The sequence below is a fragment of the Trachypithecus francoisi genome, unplaced genomic scaffold (genome assembly GCF_009764315.1).
Source record: "Trachypithecus francoisi isolate TF-2019V2 unplaced genomic scaffold, Tfra_2.0 Lachesis_group0, whole genome shotgun sequence".
Taxonomy (NCBI): domain Eukaryota; kingdom Metazoa; phylum Chordata; class Mammalia; order Primates; family Cercopithecidae; genus Trachypithecus; species Trachypithecus francoisi.
In genome coordinates this window covers 181,531,476-181,553,563 of record NW_022681453.1, presented here as the reverse complement: position 1 = coordinate 181,553,563, position 22,088 = coordinate 181,531,476, and the positions used below count along the sequence as shown (strand labels likewise).

At 49.1% G+C, this 22,088-nt stretch overlaps 1 long non-coding RNA gene across 1 annotated transcript; it reads right to left on the bottom strand.

Moving 5' to 3' along the window:
• Positions 1-5,403: 5,403 nt before the first annotated feature.
• LOC117084310 lies at positions 5,404-18,212 on the bottom strand. The gene is made up of 3 exons (XR_004437397.1): positions 18,178-18,212; positions 16,811-16,963; positions 5,404-5,813 (listed from the first exon to the last, which is right to left on the bottom strand). It is a non-coding gene; the product is annotated as an uncharacterized LOC117084310 (long non-coding RNA).
• Positions 18,213-22,088: the final 3,876 nt, after the last annotated feature.

The window sequence follows — 22,088 nt, the reverse complement described above, 5'->3', positions numbered from 1 at the left end:
CTGCAGCCTCCACCTCCCAGGTTCAGCCCCGCCAAGTGGCTGAGACTACAGGCATGAGTCACCATGCCTGGCTAATTTTTGCATTTTTAGTAGAGACAGGGTTTCACCATGTTGCCCAGGCTGGTCTTGAACTCCTGATCTCAAGTGATCAACCTGCCTCAGTTTCCCAAAGTGGTAGGATTACTGGCATGAACTACTATGCCCGGCCATGTTTTATGTTTTATAAGGATCACTCTGGCTACTGTGTAGAGAATAGATGGTGAGGGTGCCTAGGAGGGATGGAGTGGAATCACTGAGGCAGATGGATGGTGATTATGGCTTGGACCAGGGTGTTAGCAGTAGAGGTAGTGAGGGGTGCTCAAATTCAAGATACCGTATTTTGTGGACTCTAAGACTCCACTAATTTTTTTTTTTTTTTTTTTTTTGAGATGGAGTCTCGCTCTGTCGCCCAGGCTGGAGTGCAGTGGCCGGATCTCAGCTCACTGCAAGCTCCACCTCCTGGGTTTACGCCATTCTCCTGCGTCAGCCTCCCGAGTAGCTGGAACTACAGGAGCCCACCACCTCGCCCGGGTAGTTTTTTGTATTTTTTTAGTAGAGACGGGGTTTCACCGTGTTGGCCAGGATGGTCTCCATCTCCTGACCTCGTGATCCGCCCGTCTCGGCCTCCCAAAGTGCTGGGATTACAGGCTTGAGCCACTGCGCCCGGCCAAGACTCCACTAATTTTAAGATACACTGTGGCAGTTCTAAAACTTAGCCCCAAATTCTTTGACACTCTTCTTTTTTTTTTGGAGACGGAGTCTCGCTGTGTGGCCCAGGCTGGAGTGCAGTGGCACAATCTCGGCTCACTGCAGGCTCCGCCTCCTGGGTTCACACCATTCTCCTGCCTCAGCCTCCTGAGTAGCTGAGACTACAGGTGCCCGCCACCACGCCCGGCTAATTTTTTGTATTTTTGGTAGAGACAGGGTTTCACCATGTTAGCCAGGATGGTCTTGATCTCCTGACCTCGTGATCCGCCCACCTCGGCCTCCCAAAGTGCTGGGATTACAGGCGTGAGCCACTGTGCCTGGCTGTGACACTCTTCTTATGGAGAGCTCAGGGGTCTGTGTGCCTTCCCCTAAAATTTGGGTGGGCTTATGACTGCGTCAAGCAGCAGAGTACAATGGAAGTGATGCAATGTGACTTCCAAGGCAAACTTTTGTCTTGCTCACTGGGTGCTATTGTCTGAATGTGTGTCTCCACAAAATTCATATGTTGAAATCCTAACACCGGCCAGGCGCGGTGGCTCAAGCCTGTAATCCCAGCACTTTGGGAGGCCGAGACGCGCAGATAATGAGGTCAGGAGATCGAGACCATCCTGGCTAACACGGTGAAACCCCGTCTGTACTAAAAATACAAAAAACTAGCCGGGAGAGGTGGCGGGCACCTGTAGTCCCAGCTACTCGGAGGCTGAGGCGGAAGAATGGCGTGAACCCGGGAGGCGCAGCTTGCAGTGAGCCGACATCGCGCCACTGCACTCCAGCCTGGGCCACACAGCGAGACTCCGTCTCAAAAAAAAAAAAAGAAATCCTAACACCCAAGGTGATGGTATTAGGAGGTGGGGCCTTTGGGAGGTGATCAGGTCATCAGAATGGAGCCCTCATGATCAATTAGTGCCTTTATAAGAGACCCCAGGGAGATCCCTCACCCCTTCTGCCCTGTGAGGTTACAACGAAAACATACCTTCTTTTTTTTTTTTTTTTTTGAGATAGAGTCTCGCTGTGTCGCCCAGGCTGGAGTGCGGTGGCGCGATCTCGGCTCACTGCAAGCTCCACCTCCCGGGTTCACGCCATTCTCCTGCCTGAACCTCTGGAGTAACTGGGACTACAGGCGCCTGCCACCGCGCCCAGCTAATTTTTTGTACTTTTTTTTTTCTTATCTTTTTTTTTTTTTTTTGAGACGGAGTCTCGCGCCCAGGCTGGAGTGCAGTGGCCGGATCTCAGCTCACTGCAAGCTCCGCCTCCCGGGTTCACGCCATTCTCCTGCCTCAGCCTCCGAGTAGCTGGGACTACAGGCGCCCGCCACCTCGCCCGGCTAGTTTTTGTATTTTTAGTAGAGACGGGGTTTCACCGTGTTAGCCAGGATGGTCTCGATCTCCTGACCTCGTGATCCGCCCGCCTCGGCCTCCCAAAGTGCTGGGATTACAGGCGTGAGCCACCGCGCCCAGTGAGAAGATGCCTTCTATGAAGAAACAGGCCCTTACCAGAAACCAAATCTACTGGTACTTTATCTTCAATTTCCTAGCCTTCAGAAAGGTAAACTGTTGTTTACAGGCTACCTAGTCTATGGTATTTTATTATAGCAGTCCAATCAGAATAAGTAGCTGGGACACTGACCCTCAGAACCATGAGCTGCCATAATAGAGAGGCCATGTGGAGAGTCCACATGGAGAAGTTCCGAGAATATATAACAATAGATGATTGATAGGTAGATAGATAGATAGCCAGCCAGCCAGGGAGCCCCCAGCTATTCATGTCATCCCAACCAAGGAGCCAGACATGAGAGTGACTCTTCTCCAGATGACTCTAGCCTCCAGCCCTTACAGTCATCCCAGCCATCAACTAAGACTCCAGGCATTGTGAAGATGAGACAAATATTTCTTGCTGTGCCTTCTCTCAATTCCAGACCCACAAAACCTGTGAGCAAGGTAAAATGGTGGTTGTTTTATGCAGCTCAGTTCTCAAGTGGTTTGTTAAGCAGCAATAAATAATTGAAGCATATACCATTATTACCACCACACAAAGAAAAACTCCACTAGTTTAGTCCTCTGAAAACTTCATCCCAAATTCAGAAATATCAAGTGAAAAATGTGCCTCTTTGCCCGGCACGGTAGCTCACGCCTGTAATCCCAGCACGTTGGGAAGCCGAGGCAGGCGGATCACGAGGTCAGGCGATCGAGGCCATCCTGCCTAACATGGTGAAATCCTGTCTCTACTAAAAATACAAAAAATTAGCCAGGTGTGGTGGCGGGTGCCTGTAGTCCCAGCTACTTGGAGGCTGAGGCAGGAGAATGGCATGAACCTGGGCGGCAGAGCTTGCAGTGACCTGAGATGGCGCCACTGAACTCCAGCATGGGCGACAGAGTAAGACTCCATCTCAAAAAAAAAAAAAGAAAAAAGAAAAGGAAAATGTGCCTCTTCAAACTAATGAAATACACAGTGTTTTTAAAGTAGAACCCTTGCCGTGCACTGTGACTTATGCCTGTAATCCCAGCACTTTGGGAGGCCGAGGCGGGTGGATCATGAGGTCAGGAGATTGAGACCATTGTGGCCAACATGGTGAAACTTTGTCTCTACTAAAAATACAAAAATTGGCCTGGCGCGGTGGCTTATGCCTGTAATGCCAACACTTTGGGAGGCTGAGGTGGGCAGATCATCTCAGGTCGGGAGTTCGAGACCAGCCTGAGCAACACGGGGAAATACTGTCTCTACTAAAAATACAAAATTAGATGGGTGTGGGGCGCATGCCTGTAATCCCAGCTACTCAGGAAGGCTGAGGCAGGAGAGTCGCTTGAACCTGGGAGGCGGAGGTTGCGGTGAACCGAGACGCCTGCCTTGGTCATTCACCCACATTCCCTTGGTGGCAAGTCAATTGTGGGGATGCCTGCTTTGGCTGCTCACCCACACTGCAGCCCAGGGCTGCTTACTACACCTGCTTCTTTTTGTTTGTTTGTTTGTTGAGATGGAGTCTCGCTCTGTCACCCAAGCTGCAGTACAGTGGCACGATCATGGCTCACTGCAACCTCCGCCTCCCAGGTTCAAGCAATTCTTGGCCTCAGCCTCCCGAGTAGCTGGGATAACAGGCGCCAGCCACCACGCCCGGCTAAATCGTTTGTATTTTTAGTAGAGATGGTGTTTCACCATGTTGACTAGGCTAGTCTTGAACTCCTGACCTTGTGATTCACCTGCCTCGGCCTCCCAAAGTGCTGGGATTACAGGTGTGAACCGAGATCATGCCACTGCACTCCAGCCTGGGCAACAAGGGCAAAACTCGGTCTCAAAGAAATAAAAAAATAAAAAATAAAAATAAAAATACAAAAATTAGCTGGGCATGGTGGCGCATGCCTGTAATTTCAGCTGCTTAGGAGGCTGAGGCAGCAGAATTGTGTCAGGCCTCTGAGCCCACGCCTGCACATATTTGTCCAGATGTCCTGAAGCAAGTGAAGAATCATAAAAGAAGTGAAAATGGCCAGTTCCTGCCTTAACTGATGACATTCCACCATTGTGATTTGTTCCTGCCCCAACTTAACTGAGCGATGAACCTTGTGAAATTCCTTCTCCTGGCTTGGAAGCTCCCCCACTGAGCACCTTGTGACGCCCCGCCCCTGCCCGCAAGAGAAAAAGAAAAACCCCCTTTGACTGTAATTTTCCACTACCCACCCAAATCCTATAAAATGGCCCCACCGCATCACTGGAGATGACTCTCTTTCCCGACGCAGCCCACCTGCACCCAGGTGAAATAAACAGCCTTGTTACTCACACAAAGCCTGTTTGGTGGTCTCTTCACACGGACGCGTGTGACATTTGGTGCCGAAGACCCGGGACAGGAGGACTCCTTTGGGAGGCCATTCCCCTGTCCTTGCCCTCACTCCATGAGCAGATCCACCTATGACCTCGGGTCCTCAGACCAACCAGCCCAAGGAACATATCACCAATTTCAAATCGGGTAAGCGGTCTTTTTACTCTCTTCTCCAGCCTCTCTAGCTACCCTTCAATCTCCCTGACCTTCCAATAGCAGTTCTTTTTCCTCTCTAGTAGAGACAAAGGAGACACATTTTATCGTGGACCCAAAACTCCGGCGCCGGTCACGGACTCGGGAAGACAGTCTTCCTCTGGTGTCTGATCACCGCGGGGACGCCTGTCTTTACCCTGTCTTTTCTCTGGACTTGCCTCCTTCACTATGGGCAAACTTCCACCCTCCATTCCTCCTTCTCCCTTAGCCTGTGTTCTCAAAAACTTGAACCTCTTCAACTCTTGCCTGACCTAAAACCTAAGCCTCTTAATTTTTTCTGCAACACCGCTTGGCCCCAATACAAACTCGATAATGGTTCCAAATAGCCAGAAAATGGCACTTTCGATTTCTCCATTTTACAAGCCACTGCACTCCAGCCTGGCAACAGAGCGAGACGCCATCTCAAAACAACAACAACAAACAAACAAACAAACAAAAACAAAATAGAGCCCTTAGGATTTGTTGATGGGTTGGATGAAAGAAGTCAAAAGGTGAAAGTGGGGTTGACTCCAGAGATTTTTCGTGAGCATCTGGAGGTATGGTGGTACCATTTCCTGAGCCGAAGAACACTGGGTGATTGAATGGGTCAGTGCCGACACATGGACAGAAAAGACTGCCCAGTTTATGTGTGGGACTGAAAACATCTCCCATATGGACTGCTTCTGGGTCTGGGTGCCCTCAGATCCATTCCCAGCCCTTCCCCTGGTCTGTCCTGGATCACAGTGACGCTGATCCTCAGTTATACTCCCTCAGTTCCTGTGTCAGTTGGCTGTGGCTGGGTTTAGCCAATAGGAGGATGACAGTTGACTAGAGGATGAGAAGGGAAAAACCAGGGTATTCTCTCCTCCCTCTGCCTTGGGTAGCAACTCCCGTCTTCAGTAGTGGCTGCATCTCTTCCATGGCTCCAGTTACAGACCTGTTGTGGCTTCAGCTTCCAGCAGGTGACCTCAACCCCTGGGTTCAGGTAATATCACTTCCTCCCTTGACCCTCCAGCCTAGAAGTGGCAGCGGCTTCCTGCTCTAGCTGACCTCTTGATTCTATCACCTGTCCAACAAAATCCCCCCATTAAATCTCTCTGTTATAAATATGTAAAGTCATTTCTGTTTTCCTGGGTTGACCCTGACCATGGGACTATAGGCTGCGGCCTCATGTGAAAGCCTGCAGGCTCAGGTGAGAAGCAAACACCTTGCACAACCCCACCTTGTGCAGACTCCCAGGCTCCAGGTGTTTACCATTCCCTCAGCCTTGGGATTTGCCCATTCCTGACCTGTGTGCTCATTGCCTCTGTTTGTCTATAATACGTGGTTTTCACGCATCCTTGGCAATCTCCTTCAAATCCTAGCTCAAACTAGCCTCTTCGAAGCCTTTCAGCGGTGACTCGCCTGTCCAGACTCCTGCCTGATGCTTTTCAGCACCCACTTTGCTTAATGTGCCCTTGTTGCTTGGCTGTTGCATACTGTCTCCTATCTCTGTGCTTTGCAGACCGTCTCATCTACCATGGCTCACAACTCCCTTCTCTGACTCCTACTCAGCCTTCGAAACCTACTTTCAGTGTCACATGTTCTGAGAAGTAAGTTTTTTCTGGCAGGTTCCCTCCCCAGACTGAGATGCACACTCCCACGTTTATGCTACCATCACAATTCTTGTGGACACTGCAATAATTTTGTGCGTGTTGGTTTCTTGCATAAAACTGCCAGCTCCTTGGAGGCAGGAGCTAAGTCACAAACTCTGGTCTGGGAACCAGAAGTCTTCATTAACTCTTTGTTGAATGATGGCTGCTGGACACATGGATGACCACAGGTTTTCTTTTTTTTTTTTTTGAGACGGAGTCTCACTCTGTCGCCCAGGCTGGAGTGCAGTAGCCGGATCTCAGCTCACTGCAAGCTCCGCCTCCCGGGTTTACGCCATTCTCCTGCCTCAGCCTCCCGAGTAGCTGGGACTAGAGGCGACCGCCACCTGGGACTACAGGTTTGAGCCACCGCGCCTGGCCTAACCACAGGTTTTCAATTACTGCAAGTGCCTTAGGTCTTCCTAGTTTGGTTACAAACCTCTTTGGGGTGATTCTTATGTAGCCTATTAGCACCTGTCTTGGTATATCATGGGGCAAGAGGAAATCAAAAAATGTCACAGATTGTTTCCCTATCTACCTCCTTTTTGTTCTTTCTTTTTTTTTCTTTTAAGGTTTCTTTTCATTTATTCATTTGTTTGTTTATTATTTATTTATTCATTTATTTTTTTGAGACGGAATCTCACTCTGTCACGCAGACTGGAGTGCAGTGGCGTGATCTCAGCTCACTGCAACCTCCGCCTCCCCGGTTCAAGCGATTCTTCTGCCTCAGCCTCCCGAGTAGCTGGGACTACAGGTGTGTGTCACCACACCTGGTTAATTTTTTGTATTTTTAGTAGAGACGGGGTTTCACCATGTTAGCCAGGATGGTCTCGATCTCCTGACCTTGTGATCCGTCCACCTTAGCCTCCTAAAGTGCTGGAATTACAGGCGAGCCACCGTGCCCAGCCTATTTGTTTGTTTGTTTATTGAATAGAGATGAGGTCTCACTATGTCGACCAGGCTGGTCTTGAACTCCTGGCCTCAAATGATCCTCCTGCCTCAGCCTCCAGAAGTGCTGGGATTACAGGCATGAGCCACCATGCCTGGCTTTTTTTTAAAGCTTTTATCTCTTCTTAAATTTATTTAGTTTCACTTATTTTTTTATTACCTTACCTTGTATGTTGAAATAATTTCAAATGCAGAGAAAAATTGTAATAGTACAAATAACTCCAATATATCCTTAACCTAGAGTCCCCAAATATTAACACTTTGCCCAATTTGCATTATCACTTCTTCTCTCCCATATATTTACATATATATTACTATATCTTTTTATATATACATGCGTTACATGTACACAGTAGGTATATGTTGGGATACGTAAATACGTGTGTATTATAAGTGTGAGTATATATATCTATACACACGTATACCATTTTTCTTGAACCATCTGGGAGTAAAGTTGTGGATATGACACCCTTCTATTTCTTGAACTCATGACCTCACGTGATCTGCCCACCTCAGCCTCCCAAAGTGCTGGGATTACAGGCGTGAACCGGTGCTCCAGTGATGCTCTTTTATGTCTAATCACTGCCTTGTGCATTTCCTAAGACCATGGTCATTATCTTACATAACGAAAGTACAGTTCTCAAAGTCAGGAAATTAAATGTTGATATACTACCATTATCTAATCCATAGACTAGATTCACGTTTCACCACTTGTCCCAAATCTGTCCTTTCTGGGAAAATTTGTTTCTCCCTTCCCAGGATCCAATCCATGATCACATGCTACATTCAGTTGTCAAGTCTCCGCAGTTTCCTTTTTTTTTTTTTTGAGATGGAATCTCGCTCTGTCACACAGGCTGGAGTGCAGTGGCGCAATCTTGGCTCGCTGCAACCTCCGCCTCCCAGGTTCAAGCAATTCTTGGCCTCAGCCTCCCGAGTAGCTGGGATTACAGGCGCCAGCCACCATGCCCGGCTAAATCGTTTGTATTTTTAGTAGAGATGGTGTTTCACCATGTTGACTAGGCTAGTCTTGAACTCCTGACCTTGTGATTCACCTGCCTCGGCCTCCCAAAGTGCTGGGATTACAGGTGTGAGCTACTGTGCCCGGTCCAGTTTCCTTTCATCTGTGGCAGTTCTCTGGCCTTCCTTTGTCTTTCAAGACCCGTTTTTTTTTTGAGATGTAATCTTGCTCTGTCACCCAGGCTGGAGTGCAATGGCACAATCTGGGCTCACTGCAACCTCCGCCTCCTGGGTTCTAAGTGATTCTCCTGCCTCAGCCTCCTGAGTAGCTGGGATTACAGGCGTGTGCCATTATGCCCAGCTAATTTTTGTATTTTTAGTAGAGATGGGGGGGGTTGCCATGTTGGCCAGGATGGTTTCGAACTTCTTTTTTTTTTTTTTTTTTTGAGACTGAGTCTCGCTCTGTCACCCAGGCTGGAGTGCAGTGGCCAGATCTCAGCTCACTGCAAGCTCCGCCCCCTGGGTTTACGCCATTCTCCTGCCTCAGCCTCCCGAGTAGCTGGGACTACAGGCACCTGCCACCTCGCCCGGCTAGTTTTTTGTATTTTTTAGTAGAGACGGGGTTTCACTGTATTAGCCAGGATGGTCTCGATCTCCTGACTTCATGATCCACCCGTCTCGGCCTCCCAAAGTGCTGGGATTACAGGCTTGAGCCACCGCGCCCGACCGGTTTCGAACTTCTGACCTCAGAAGATCAACCCGCCTCGCCTCCCAAAGTGCTGGGATTACAGGTGTAAGCCACCGCGCCCTGCCATAAAGTGTTTAAGCGCCTGGCCAGGACCCTGATATTTTTGAAGCATCTAAGCCAGTCGTTTTGTTTTCTCCCAGGTCTAAAAATGCCCTCCTAAGATTTTACCTCTCACCACATTGTTACAAACTCTCTTCTCCGACTTAGGGGAGGGACTCTTTGCAGGGCCTTGTAAAACCTTAAATAAACTACACGAACAAATTCCACTTTGACCACTATCTTGTTAAAATTCCTTGAAAAAGTTAACTCATTGGGCCCAAAGTACCTTAACAAAAGCCAGGCTGTACTTCTCCTAGTATTCACTCTTCCTCAAAAGGTTTTATGTGCTGTTTAATGATTTTTCACAAATAGTTTTTCTTGCCTTTAAAGTTGGATTAATTGAATTTTAATTCAGCAGAATCACCCTCTAAAGAAAGAAACACTGGCCATGCAGGTGGAGTTAGGGCCAGTAGACCTCATTAAGACCTTTTGCAAGCTGAAGGGATTCTGAGGGGTGAAAAATGCAGCCGCACGGCACCCTAAATTCACCTCTATTTTAGATCAAAAATGTAAAAGCCCCTCTTCCTTCATAGCAAAGGAAAACCTAGTTGGCCTAAGAAAGGAAATCTACCACTTTGGCTTTGTCTGGCTTGAGCTCCTCACTCTCTCCAGTTTGATTCTTGTGCCTTTGACTCAGTGGGCCTATGAACACTTCACTGTGCCCGAAGGCACCCCGTTAGCTCCATTTTTCTCCATTTGTTCCTGACCCTTTCGGAACTTCACTCCCACTCAAAACAAAACACAGAAAAAACTCAGCTATTAAAAGTTTTCATGAATAGCCAAACCTGGTTAAAATTTCCAAAACAAAAGAAAAAAAACATGTCGATCTGTTTCTGCTGAATCCTTTTTTTTTTTTCAAAGGGAGTTTTGCTGTTGTTGCCTAGGCTGCAGTGCAATGGCGCGATCTCAGCTCACTGCAACCTGCATCCCGGGTTCAAGCAATTCTCCTGCCTTAGCCCCCTGAGTAGCTGGGATTACAGACATGTGCCACCACGCCCAGCTAATTTTGTATTTTTATTTTTAGTAGAGATGGGGCTTCTCCATGTTGGTCAGGCTGGTCTTGAACCCTCGACCTCAGATGATCCACCTGCCTTGGCCTCCCAAAGTGCCTTTTTTTTTTTTTTGAGATGGAGTTTCATGCCCAGGCTGGAGTACAATGGCAGGATGTCACCTCACTGCAAGCTCCGCCTCCTGGGTTCAAGTGATTCCCCTGCCTCAGTCTCCCAAGTAGCTGGAATTACAGGCGCCCGCCACCATGCCCAGCTAATTTTTGTATTTTTAGTAGAGACGAGGTTTCTCCATGTTGGTCAGGCTGGTCTCAAACTCCTGACCTCAAGTGGTCACCCGCCTCGGCCTCCCAAAGTGCTGGGATTACAGGCATGAGCCACCATGCCCAGCCTTGAATCCTTTTGTTCTTTGAATTTTACTGCAGGAATCAGTGAAGGAGGGACCACAGCCTGTCATCTCCTCCAAGAATCCTGTTCTCTAATTTTTTATTTGAGACAGAGTCTTGCTCTGTGGCCCAGGCTGGAAAGCAGTGGCACAATCTTGGCTCACTGCAAGCTCTGCCTCCAGGGTTCACACCATTCTCCTGCTTCAGCCTCCGAAGTAGCTGGGACTACAGGCGCCCGCCACCACACCCGGCTAATTTTTTGTATTTTTAGTAGAGACGGGTTTCACCATTCACAGGATGGTCTCGATCTCCTGACCTGTGATCCACCCCCTCGGCCTCCCAAAGTGCTGGGATTACAGGCGTGAGCCATCGCGCCTGGCCCCTGTTTTCTATTTTAATGATTAGTCTAGTCTGGATTGTAGTAAAAAATGATAGATGATTGATAGATAGATAGATAGATAGATAGATAGATAGATAGATAAAACCTATACTCAAGAGTTCTATACAGCATCAGACTCTAAATTGAAGGGACAAGTGTCACAGCAATACTGGGCTACACAACAGCTGCCCCACTTTTGGGGCCTGTGAGGGGCTGACAGGCCAAATGAGGGGTTGCATGTGACTTCAGGTTTTTGATCACAAAACCACTCCTGTGATTTTCAAAGTTTTTCACACTGTTCTCTCTCTCTTTTTTTTGAGACAGAGTCTTGCTCTGTCACCAGGCTGGAGTGCAGTGGTGCGATCTCGGCTCACTGCAATCTCTGCCTCCCAGGTTCAAGCAATTTTCCTGCCTCAGCTTCCAGAGTAGCTGGGACTACAGGCGCCTGCCACCACACCCAGCTAATTTTTGTATTTTTGGTAGAGATGGGGTTTCACCATGTTGGCCAGGATAGTCTCAATCTCTTGACCTTGTGATCCGCCCGCCTTGGCCTCCCAAAGTGCTGGGATTACAGGCATGAGCCACGGCGCCCAGCCACATTGTTCTTATGAAAAACCAGAAGGAAGAAAAAGCCTATTTCCCACCCGCCCCCCATTCTGGGAAAGAAGGCCTGGAAACTTCAGGGGATTCAGGGAAAGTACAGGCCAGGGAAGGTTCACTCTTACCCACTCCTTACACCTGTGGCAGCTGTCATCCCTAGTGGACTGGATTTTCATAGGCAAAAATCAGAAAACCTCAGGAACCACTCTGACAACAGCAGAGGCCATTTACTGTGTAGCCTTAGCTAAGGAAACTCTTTTCCTTACCACTGCCCTGCAAAGTGAGCATTATTATTCTCATTTTACAGTTGTGGAGGCTGAGGTTCAGAGGCCAAGAAGCTTACACGCTCAGGAGCCAGGGAGTAGCAGAGCTGGGATTTGAATCCAGGAGCGTCTAATCCCAACGCTCAAGACTTTTCCGTGAACCCATCCTGCTTCCCTTCCAAGTCTGCAAGGGAGGTCTGGATACAGGAGTTCTACATGGCATTGATGGTAGCTTCTACATTTACTTATAGCTTTCACTGATCTAGTATAATACTTCCTGAGTACTAGGGACTGACTGTTTCTTGAGCTTTACAAATACAACCTCATTTAAGCTTCATTAACAGGTCTAGGGGTCTGTATCATTATCATCCTGTTTTACAAATAAGGAAATTAGCTGGACACAGTGGCTCACGCCTATAATCCCAGCACTTGGGGAGGCTGAAGCAGGCGAATTGCCTGAGCTGAGGAGTTCGAGAACACCCTGGGCAACACGGTGAAACCCATCTCTACTAAAAATACAAAAATTAGCTGGGTGTGATGGTGCATGCCTATAATCCCAGCTACTCGGGAGGGTGAGGCACGAGAATTTCTTGAACCCGGGAGGTGGAGGTTGCAGTGGGCCAACATAGCAAGCACCACTGCACTCCAGCCTGGGAGACAGAGCAAGACTCTGTCTCAAAAAAAAGGAAACTGCAGTACAGCGAGGTAAAGTAACTTGCTCTAGGTCACACAGGAAATAGTAGGGCTGGGAATTGGGCCTCAGTAGTTTGGTTCTGAGAACATGTTTCCCACCTTCCCTGAAGTGCTATCCAGGAGGAGGAGGAAGCATACACGTGGATGCATCACAAAGAAATTAGAAAGCAGCAAAGTGGGCCGGGCGCGGTGGCTCAAGCCTGTAATCCCAGCACTTTGGGAGGCCGAGACGGGCGGATCACGAGGTCACGAGATCGAGACCATCCTGGCTAACCCGGTGAAACCCCGTCTCTACTAAAAAATACAAAAAAAACTAGCCGGGCGAGGTGGCGGGCGCCTGTAGTCCCAGCTACTCGGGAGGCTGAGGCAGGAGAATGGCGTGAACCCGGGAGGCGGAGCTTGCAGTGAGCTGAGATCCAGCCACTGCACTCCAGCCTGGGCGACAGAGCAAGACTCTGTCTCAAAAAAAAAAAAAAGAAAGCAGCAAAGTGAAAATCCAAAGTCCATGGACAAGAACCCACCTTTTGCCTGACTTGAGTGACAGGAGCCTGTGTGGTGGGACTCGTGCCTGGTGGTGGCATGACTGGGCCTGTGCCTAGTGTTGCTCTTCTCAGGGGGACAGCAGGAATCTTGTCCAAGTCGGCTCCTTGTCCCAACCACTTAGTGTGGCACGGGAAGAAGGCTTCTTTCTTTCTTTTTCTCTTTACTTTCTTTTTTCTGAAATGGAGTCTCACTCTGTCGCCCAGGCTGGAGTGCAATGGTGCCATTTCAGCTAACTGCAACCTCTGCCTCGCAGGTTCAAGAGATTCTCTCACCTCTGCCTCCTTAGTGGCTGGAACTACAGGCACGCACCACCATGCCTGGCTAAGTTTTGTATTTTTAGTAGAGATGGCGTTTTACCATGTTGGCCAGACTGGTCTCGAACTCCTCACCTCAAGTGATCCACCCATCTAGGCCTCCCAAAGTGCTGGGATTACAGATGTGAGCCACTGTGCCTGGCCGAAGGCTTCTTTCTTTACAACCTTTCTGATCTATGCTTCTTTCCAGTCCTGCCATTAAACCAAACCCTATCTGAGATAGACGACCTTAAAAATCTGCCCCCATCAGATGATGATGGATTAATCCCCACCTCAGGACTGCTGTCCATCCTGCATTTCACCAGATGTAAATCAAGAAAGAGCAGCCACACTAACCACTTCTCAACACCGTGCTGCGTCTCCTCATCCTAACAGGGCTCCTCTAAGCAGTGTTTTGACCGTTGCCTGCATCTGCAGCCACCTCCCAAATCTCCCAGATTCCTCCCTTTCTGGTGTTCAGCGCTAATGAAAGCCACGATAATTAAATGGAAATTGGAGTTTCTCAACCTAGAAAACATGCCATTTTTACAAAGCGAAATTTGGATGTCTTTATGCTTTCCTTATTGGATTGTTTTGGAAGCAGTGTGGGGACAGGAGTGCTGGCAGCTAAATAGAAAAGCAAGAGCAAACTTTTAAAGATACCAGCTGGGTACAGTGGCTCACACCTGTAATCCCAGCACTTTGGAAGGCCAAGGTGGGTGGATCACTTAAATCCAGGAGTTTGAGACCAGCCTGGCCAACATGGTGAAACCTCGTCTCTAGTAAGAATACAAAAATTAGTTGGGTGTGGTGGTGCCCGCCTGTAATCCCTGCTACTCAGGACGCTGAGGCAGGAGAATCGTTTGAACCCAGGAAGCGGAGGTTGCAGTGAGCTGAGATTGTGCCACTGCCCTCCAACCTGGGCGACAGAGTGAGACCCTGTCAGGAAAGGAAAGGGAAAGGGAAAAGGAAAGGAGAGAGAAAGAGAGAGAAAGACAGAGAGAGAGAAAGAAGAGAAAGAGAGAAGAAAGAAAGAAAAGAAAGAAAAAGAACGAAAGAAGGAAAGAAAGAAAGAAAGAAAAAGAAAGAAAGAAAGAAAGAAAAGGGAAAAGAAAAAGAAAGAAAGAAAAGGAAAGAAAGAAAAAGAAAGAGAGAGAGAGAGAGAGAAACCAGTTCTAGCTAAGTGAGGACACAGGGAGAAAGCAGCCATCTACAAGCCAGGAAGAGAGCCCCATTAGAACCTGACCATGCTGGCAGCTTGATCTTGTCGTGTGGCCTTCAGAACTAGTGAAGCTATACAACAGCAAATCATCAGGAAGGCATTCCATTTGGTATCTAAGAGGAAAATGTTTGTAGTTTCCTAGAAGGGGGATTTTGATATTAGTCTTTTTTTTTTTTTTGAGACGGAGTTTTGCTGTTGCCCAGGCTGGACTGCAGTAGCACAATCCCGGCTCACTGCAAGCTCCACCTCCCGGGTTCACGCCATTCTCCTGCCTTAGCCTCCCAAGGAGCTGGGACTACATGCGCCTGCCACCATGCCTGGCTAATTTTAATTTTTTGTATTTTCAGTAGAGATGGGGTTTCACCGTGTTAGCCAGGATGGTCTCAATCTCCTGAACTCGTGATCTGCCTGCCTTGACCTCCCAAAGTGCTGGAATTACAGGTGTGAGCCACTGGGCCCGGCCTTTTTTTTTTTCTTTTTCTTAAGACAGGGTCTCGCTTGTCTCCCAGGCTGGAGTACAGTGGCACCATCTCGATTCACTGAAACTTCTGCCTCCTGGGTTCAAGTGATCCTCCCACTTCAGGCTGCTGAGTAGCAGGGAGTACAGGCGTGCGCCACCATGCCTAGCTAATTTATTTTATTTTTATATTTTTGATAGAGACAAAGTTTCACCAAGTTTCCCAGCCTGGACTTGAACTCCTGAGCTCAAGTGATCTGCCTGTCTCAACCTCCCAAAATGCTGAGATTACAGGCGTGTGCCACTGTGCCTGGCCTCAATTGTTTTCTTTTTTGTTTTGAGAGGGAGTCTCACTCTCTTGCCCAGGCTGGAGTGCAGTGGTGGGATCTGGGCTCACTGCAACCTCTGCCTCCCGGGTTGAAGCGATTATCCTGCCTCAGCCTCCCAAGTAGCTGTGATTATAGGAGCCGGTCACCTAACCCGGCTAATTTTTTTGTATTTTTAGTAGAGACAGGGTTTCACCCTGTTGGCCAGGCTGGTCCCCAACTCCTGACCTCAGGTGATCCACCTGCCTTGGCCTCCCAAAGTGCTTGCTCACAGGTGTGAGCTGGCCACCGTGCCCAGCGCAAAATTCATTCTTAAAAGTCCAGTAGGGGCCGGGCCCGGTTGCTCATGCCTGTAATCCCAGCACTTTGGGAGGCCAAGGAGGGCTGATCGCCTGCGGTCGGGAGTTCAAGACCAGCCTGGCCAGCACCGTGAAACCCCGTCTCTACTAAAAATGCAAAAATTAGCCAGGCATGGTGGTGGGAGCCTGTAATCCCAGCTACTCGGGAAGCAGGAGAATTGCTTGAACCTGGGAGGCGGAGGTTGCAGTGAACCAAGATTGCACCATTGCACTTGAGCCTGGGCAACAAAAGTGAAACTCCGTCTCAAAAAAAAAAAAAAAATTAGCTGGCTGTGGTGCATGGTGACAGAACGAGACTTCAAAAAAAAAAACTTTTTTTTTCAGGAAGAAAAGATAGATACATACATACATAAGGGGTGTGTGTGAGAGAGAGAGAGAGAGTGAAAGAGAGGAAGCATGCTATAGTAAATGCTGTCAAAGAATCAGTTGGTGGATCTAGGACATAAAGAGGCTCATTAAGCGACTTTTTTTTTTTTTTTTTTGAGACAGAGTATTGCTCAGTTGTCCAGGTGGGAGTGCAAATGTGTGATCTCGGCTAACTGCAACCTCTGCCTCCGGGGTTCAAGCAATTCTCCTGTCTCAGACTCCTGAGTGGCTGGGATTACAGGCACCCACCATCATGCCCAACTAATTTTTGTATTTTTGTAGAGATAGGTTTCGCCGTGTTGGCCAGGCTGGTCTTGAACTCCTGACCTCAGGTGATTCGCCCACCTCGGCCTCCCAAAGTGTTGATTACAGGCGTGAGCCACCGGGCCCGGCCATCCATCTTTTCTACATACTTAATATTTTTTAAAATTAAACGTTGGGGGAAAGTAAGGTGAATATTCAGAAATGCAATTCATTGTGCTTTCTAGAGAACTGATAGCAAATAAATAGGGAATCATCTTCCCCTATCCTCAAAATAATACATAACACACAGCATGGTATGGGGGGAGGATGTCACAACCTTGAAGGCCCTCCCATGGAAACCAGAGAACCATCAGGGCTAAGACCTGGGACTTCACTGGCCTAACTCAAATTGCAGACAGCTCGCTGCAGCACAAGAGACTCTCCACAGTGTGATGGAACTCTTCCTTCCTTGTATTGATCTGGAACACAGCTCCTATTATCCAGTCACCTGAACCAGCCTCCTGTCCCTTTGTATCTGCCCACCTGAAATGACACTTCCTCCGTGGAGCCTGGTTTGAATTATTGGGTCTTTGTCATTTGTCAGTTTGGCTTGGGGCTCTTGAGCCTAGGACTATGTGGTCATCTCCTCTTTTCTGCCCTGTACACTGGGCAAGGTATCTTGCCTAGAGCAGGCACCTGGAAGGGGTTTAAAAATATGACTGAGCCGGGCGCGGTGGCTCAAGCCTGTAATCCCAGCACTTTGGGAGGCCGAGACGGGCGGATCACGAGGTCAGGAGATCGGGACCATCCTGGCTAACACGGTGAAACCCCGTCTCTACTAAAAATACAAAAAACTAGCCGGGTGAAGTGGCGGGCGCCTGTAGTCCCAGCTACTCGGGAGGCTGAGGCAGGAGAATGGCGTAAACCCGGAGGCGGAGCTTGCAGTGAGCTGAGATCCGGCCACTGCACTCCAGCCTGGGCGACAGAGCGAGACTCTGTCTCAAAAAAAAAAAAAAATATATGACTGAGGCCAGCAGGGTGTGGTGGTTTACGCCTGTAATCTCAGCACTTTGGGAGGCTGAGAAGGGCGGTCACCTGAGGTCAAGAGTTCGAGACCAACCTGGCCAACATGGTGAAACCCAGTCTCCACTAAAAACAAAAATTAGCTACGTGTGGTGGCGCACGCCTGTAATCCCAGCCACTCAGGAGTCTGAGGCAGGAGAATCACTTGAACCTGGGAGGCGGAGGTTGCAATGCGCCACTACACTCCAGCCTGGGCAACAAAGCGAGATGCCGTCTCAAAAAACAATAACAACGAAAAATTAGACAAAAAAGGTATCCACCCTTTACCGTCACCCACAAAGTAGTGAAACAAGTAATTAAATACTGAGACAGAATAAAATTAATTAATGGGGAAAACAGAATTAATGAAGTAAAATTAATGGGCCGGGCGCGGTGGCTCACGCCTCTAATCCCAGCACTTTGGGAGGCGGAGACGGGCGCATCACGAGGTCAGAAGATCGAGACCATCCTGGCTAACACGGTGAAACCCCGTCTCTACTAAAAATACAAAAAATTAGCTGGGTGAGGTGGCGGGCGCCTGTAGTCCCAGCTACTCGGGAGGCTGAGGCAGGAGAATGGCGTGAACCCGGGAGGCGGAGCTTGCAGTGAGCCGAGTTCACGCCACTGCACTCCAGCCCGGGCAACAGAGCGAGACTCCGTCTCAAAAAAAAAAAAAAAAATGAAGTAAAATTAATGAAGTAAAACCATAAATCAATTAAAACATTAAAGTGAAATAAATGAAACAAAACAAAATAAACTGAAATGAATAAAAATAAAGTACAGGAAATAAAATGAAACGGAGTTAATGAAGCAAGCGCCGCGGTGGCAGGAGGAGACGATGCGGGTACCTGCTGGCCGGGTTTCGGCGTTTCCGCCGCGCTCTGGGCCCCGGATGTGGGCCACAGCTGAGGCTCAGCTGGAGGGCGGGTGGGGCTCCTAGCTGAAGGGCCCCTGGACTTGACAGCGTCCCTTGCCTTTCTGGGGCTCGCTGCGCCGACCGTGCCGCCGGTAGGTGGCGCTCTGGGTCCCGAGCCTCGCGCTGCGCCCGCGATTAAGTCCGCCTGGCGCCGCCGCGCCTGCCGCTGGGTCAGTCCGCGCATTTGCGCTCCGGGCGCCTGTGCTCAGAGAGGAACCCCGGTGGCCCCTCAACTCTCTGGGTTTTGTCTCTTTCCGTAAAATGTGCATGAAATACCCTTACCCCTTCGGCCGCGCCACCTGCGGTCGCCTGGATGCCACTGAAAACGAACCACGTAGTGGGTAGTTTAGGGCCCCTAGTGTCACGCCAAACACAGGGTATTCGCCACAGGACATAAATGTGACGCTGGAGCGGGGCATGGCTCAGCCAGCGCCGTGCCCTTCCTCGCTGGAACGGAGGTTGTTCCAGATACAACTCAGTGTATCAGTGTCCCAAGTATGGAGTAAAACACTTCACCTGCCCGGCAACCCCAGGGAAAGGCTATTTATCCAGAAAGTAGCTATTTGTGGCTTTAACCGGGATAAAATAAATGATGGCAGAGGACGTTTGCGGGCGGCCCCAGCCGGAGGACAGAAGTCTGCGGCCAGCCGTGCTGGGGTGGGGGAGGGCCGCGGGTGGGGACGGGGACCCGGGGCCGCTCACATGCAAATGCGCCCGGGACAATCCGGCCGGGCGCCTCTGCGCCTCCGGGAGGCCGAAGCAGGAACAAAGCATTAGCATTTTCTACATGTGAAAGGCCTGCATTCCTGGGCTGGGAGGCCGCCGGGGCGCCGCCCCCCTCTTCCCATTCACACCCGGGACCACACAGAGCGCCTCTCGCGCCAAAAGCTCCGAGGTTCGTTTCAGCTTTTCTTTTCATCCGAGCGATGCATACGAAATGTAGATATTTCCCTAAACGCCGGCTTTGACATTTAATGCGATCCTAAGTAGTCTGAAATGTGGACGGGATTAGGAGGAGGCTGGGGGCCCACAGGGACACTTGGCCAAATCCCCCTAAATCCTCCAGGACAATTGTTTGTCACCACACGGATTCCTATTGCCCCAAATGAGGGGGCTAATGAACTTCGCTGCCTCCTCCCGTCGCAGCCCCACTCCCACCCCAGAGCCTGCATTTCTGTCCTGTCCTTCCCAGGAAGAAAGGGAAGATGAATTTTTAAATTGCAAGTTTTCTGCATGGGTTTGGTTACTTTAGGCCGGGCCAAGTTGATTTGGAGGATTGACTTTGACCAGTAACTAACCCACCCGTCCCGGGCTACTATTTAACTCTCATTCCATAAAGGCGCAGAGGTCAAGGATGCTGAGGCCCTGTGAACCTTGGGCTTATGTTAATAGGCCTTCCCCACCTTGAAAGAAGTAGGGTCTGGGTGTCATTGCCAGGCCTAGAAAGGACATGTCACCAAAAATTCTGTTTAGCAGACTTTATTGTTCACCTAGAACAATCCACACCCTGTATAATGCACAGCCTGTCTTCAAAGGTACTTACAATCCAGTAGGGGAAAGAAAACGGTCAACAAAGAACACGTCATGAAAGACATGCGCCTGCAGATTTGCCTAGTTACTATGGGGCTCAAACAAAAAAGCTTCTGGGACCAGAGTATGCCCTCAGTAAGCATGTGTGAAATGAAGAGTGGGGTCACAAGAGGAAATCCCATGGAGGAGGTTAGGGCTATGGAGAGGCAGTGTGGGATGCCCAGGACGTTGACACATTAAAACTGGAAGGGAGAAAATTCTAGGCAGCAGAAGAGACTGAAGCAAAGCTCTGAGGGTAGGAAATGGCGACTCCTTTTAGGGGATGGCAGAGAATCCAGTGGTGGAACAAATGGGGCATAAGGGAGGGATTAATAGTAGCTAAACTGGGTGTGGTGGCTCATGCCTGTAATTCCAGCACTTTGGGAGGCCCAGGTGGGAGGATCACTTCAGGCCAGGAGTTTGAGACCAGCCTGGGCAACACAGTGAGACTGTCTCTACTTTAAAAAAAAAAAAAAAAAAAAGGCTAGGTAGGAAGGCAGAAAGAGACCTTCAGGTATCCCTGAAGCAATCCCCGGGCAGGAGCCCGAGCTGTGCTATAGGAAGTCACAGGCTGTGGCGAGGCAGAAAGGGTGGGACAGGGAATCTGAGGCAAGGAGATCTGGCACCTCTTGTCATCACAAGATGAGGTCCTGGGCAAAGCAGGAAAGAACAGGATGAGAACACAGGATGCCACTAGGTGTTGAGCAGCCACTATGAACCAGACACCAGGCATCTCAGAAGTGAAGGACTGGGCGCAGTGGCTTGCACTTGTAGTCCCAGCTACTAGGGAGACTGAGGTGGAAGGATCATTTGAACCCAAGAGTTTGAGGCCAGCCTGGACAACAGAGTGAGACTCTTGTCTCAGAAAAAAAGTGAAGGAGGTGGTAATTTACCTCAAGGAGTTCCCCTCCATTCCTCACTGTGCAGCCCCAGTGCTACTGCCACACGTCAGTGCTTCAGGAAAGTCTTTGCTTTGATATCACTTTCACACGATACAGTGAAAAGTATGGTGTTTCCTTTCAAACATTTGGGAGTTCAAGGCACATTCAGCAATCGTACAATGGCTGCACCCTTAAGCATCATTCTAATCCTATGAATTAGTATCCCCATTTTACAAATGAAGAAACTCAGGCACAAAGAAGCAAAGCGACTTGTTTCATATCAATTTGTTCCAATGAGAGAACCAAGATTTGAAGCTAAACAGTCTGGCTAGGGGGTCCACGATGTCATCGGTCACTTTTCTCCAGGTGACTTCCAAGAACAGGAAGGAATGAGAGAGGCTCAGAGGTAGCACTGAGATGAAGGAAGTACAGAGGGAGACTGGGCTGAGCAGACCCTTTTGGTAACAAGAGGGGTAAGTGAACTCACCTGTAGTAAGTGTCCGCTAGGACACTTTGCATTCATCATCTCATTTGAACCCTCACACTAGGCCCTGGAGAAAAGCATTTTAGAAACTGGTCAGAAAACCTCAAGAGAGATGAAGTCATTTGCTCAAAGTCACTTAGACTGAATAAAGGCAGAGCTGTCAGAAAACTAGTCAGAAAAGGGACTATGAGAGGTGGCACTCCGATACGAGAGAGGAGGAGGCGGAGGGTGGATAGTATCCACATGCAGGCAGATGGCAGTGCATCGGATAAGGCCATGCAAGGTTGCTGGCCTATGTTCCAGTCAAGGGCATGGCTTTAACAGAGCTCTGAAGGAGGCCAAATTATGGGTTAAGGGCCAGAGGGCACAAGAGAAGTCTAAAGCTGTTCTGAGGGTTCATGCCATGTGGTTTTGGAGACACTTGCAACAACATCCTCCTGGGTCCATGAAGAAATTCATGAGGTAGATTTTGTCCCATATTGTAGATGATGCAGCTGAATGAGTGGTGAAGCTTGAATTGAGCTAATGGCTCTCAGAATTCAAAACCCCAGCAAAGGCCAGGCACGGTGGCTTATGTCTGTAATCCCGGCACTTTGCGAGGCTGAGGCAGGTGGATCGCTTGAGCTCAGGAGTCTGAGATCAGCCTGGACAACATAGTCAAAACCCACTTCTACAAAAAATATAAAACTTAGTTGGGCATGGTGGCTCTTGCCTGTAGTCCCAGCTACTCAGGAAGCTGAGGTGGGAGGATCATTTGAGCCCAGGAAGTCCAGGCTGCAGTGAGCCTTGATGGAGCCACTGCACCATTTGCCTGGGTAACAAAGCAAGACCATATAACAACAACAACAACAACAACAACAACAAAACCCAAAAACCTAAAACGCAAACACCAGCAAGTTAGTTGCCATA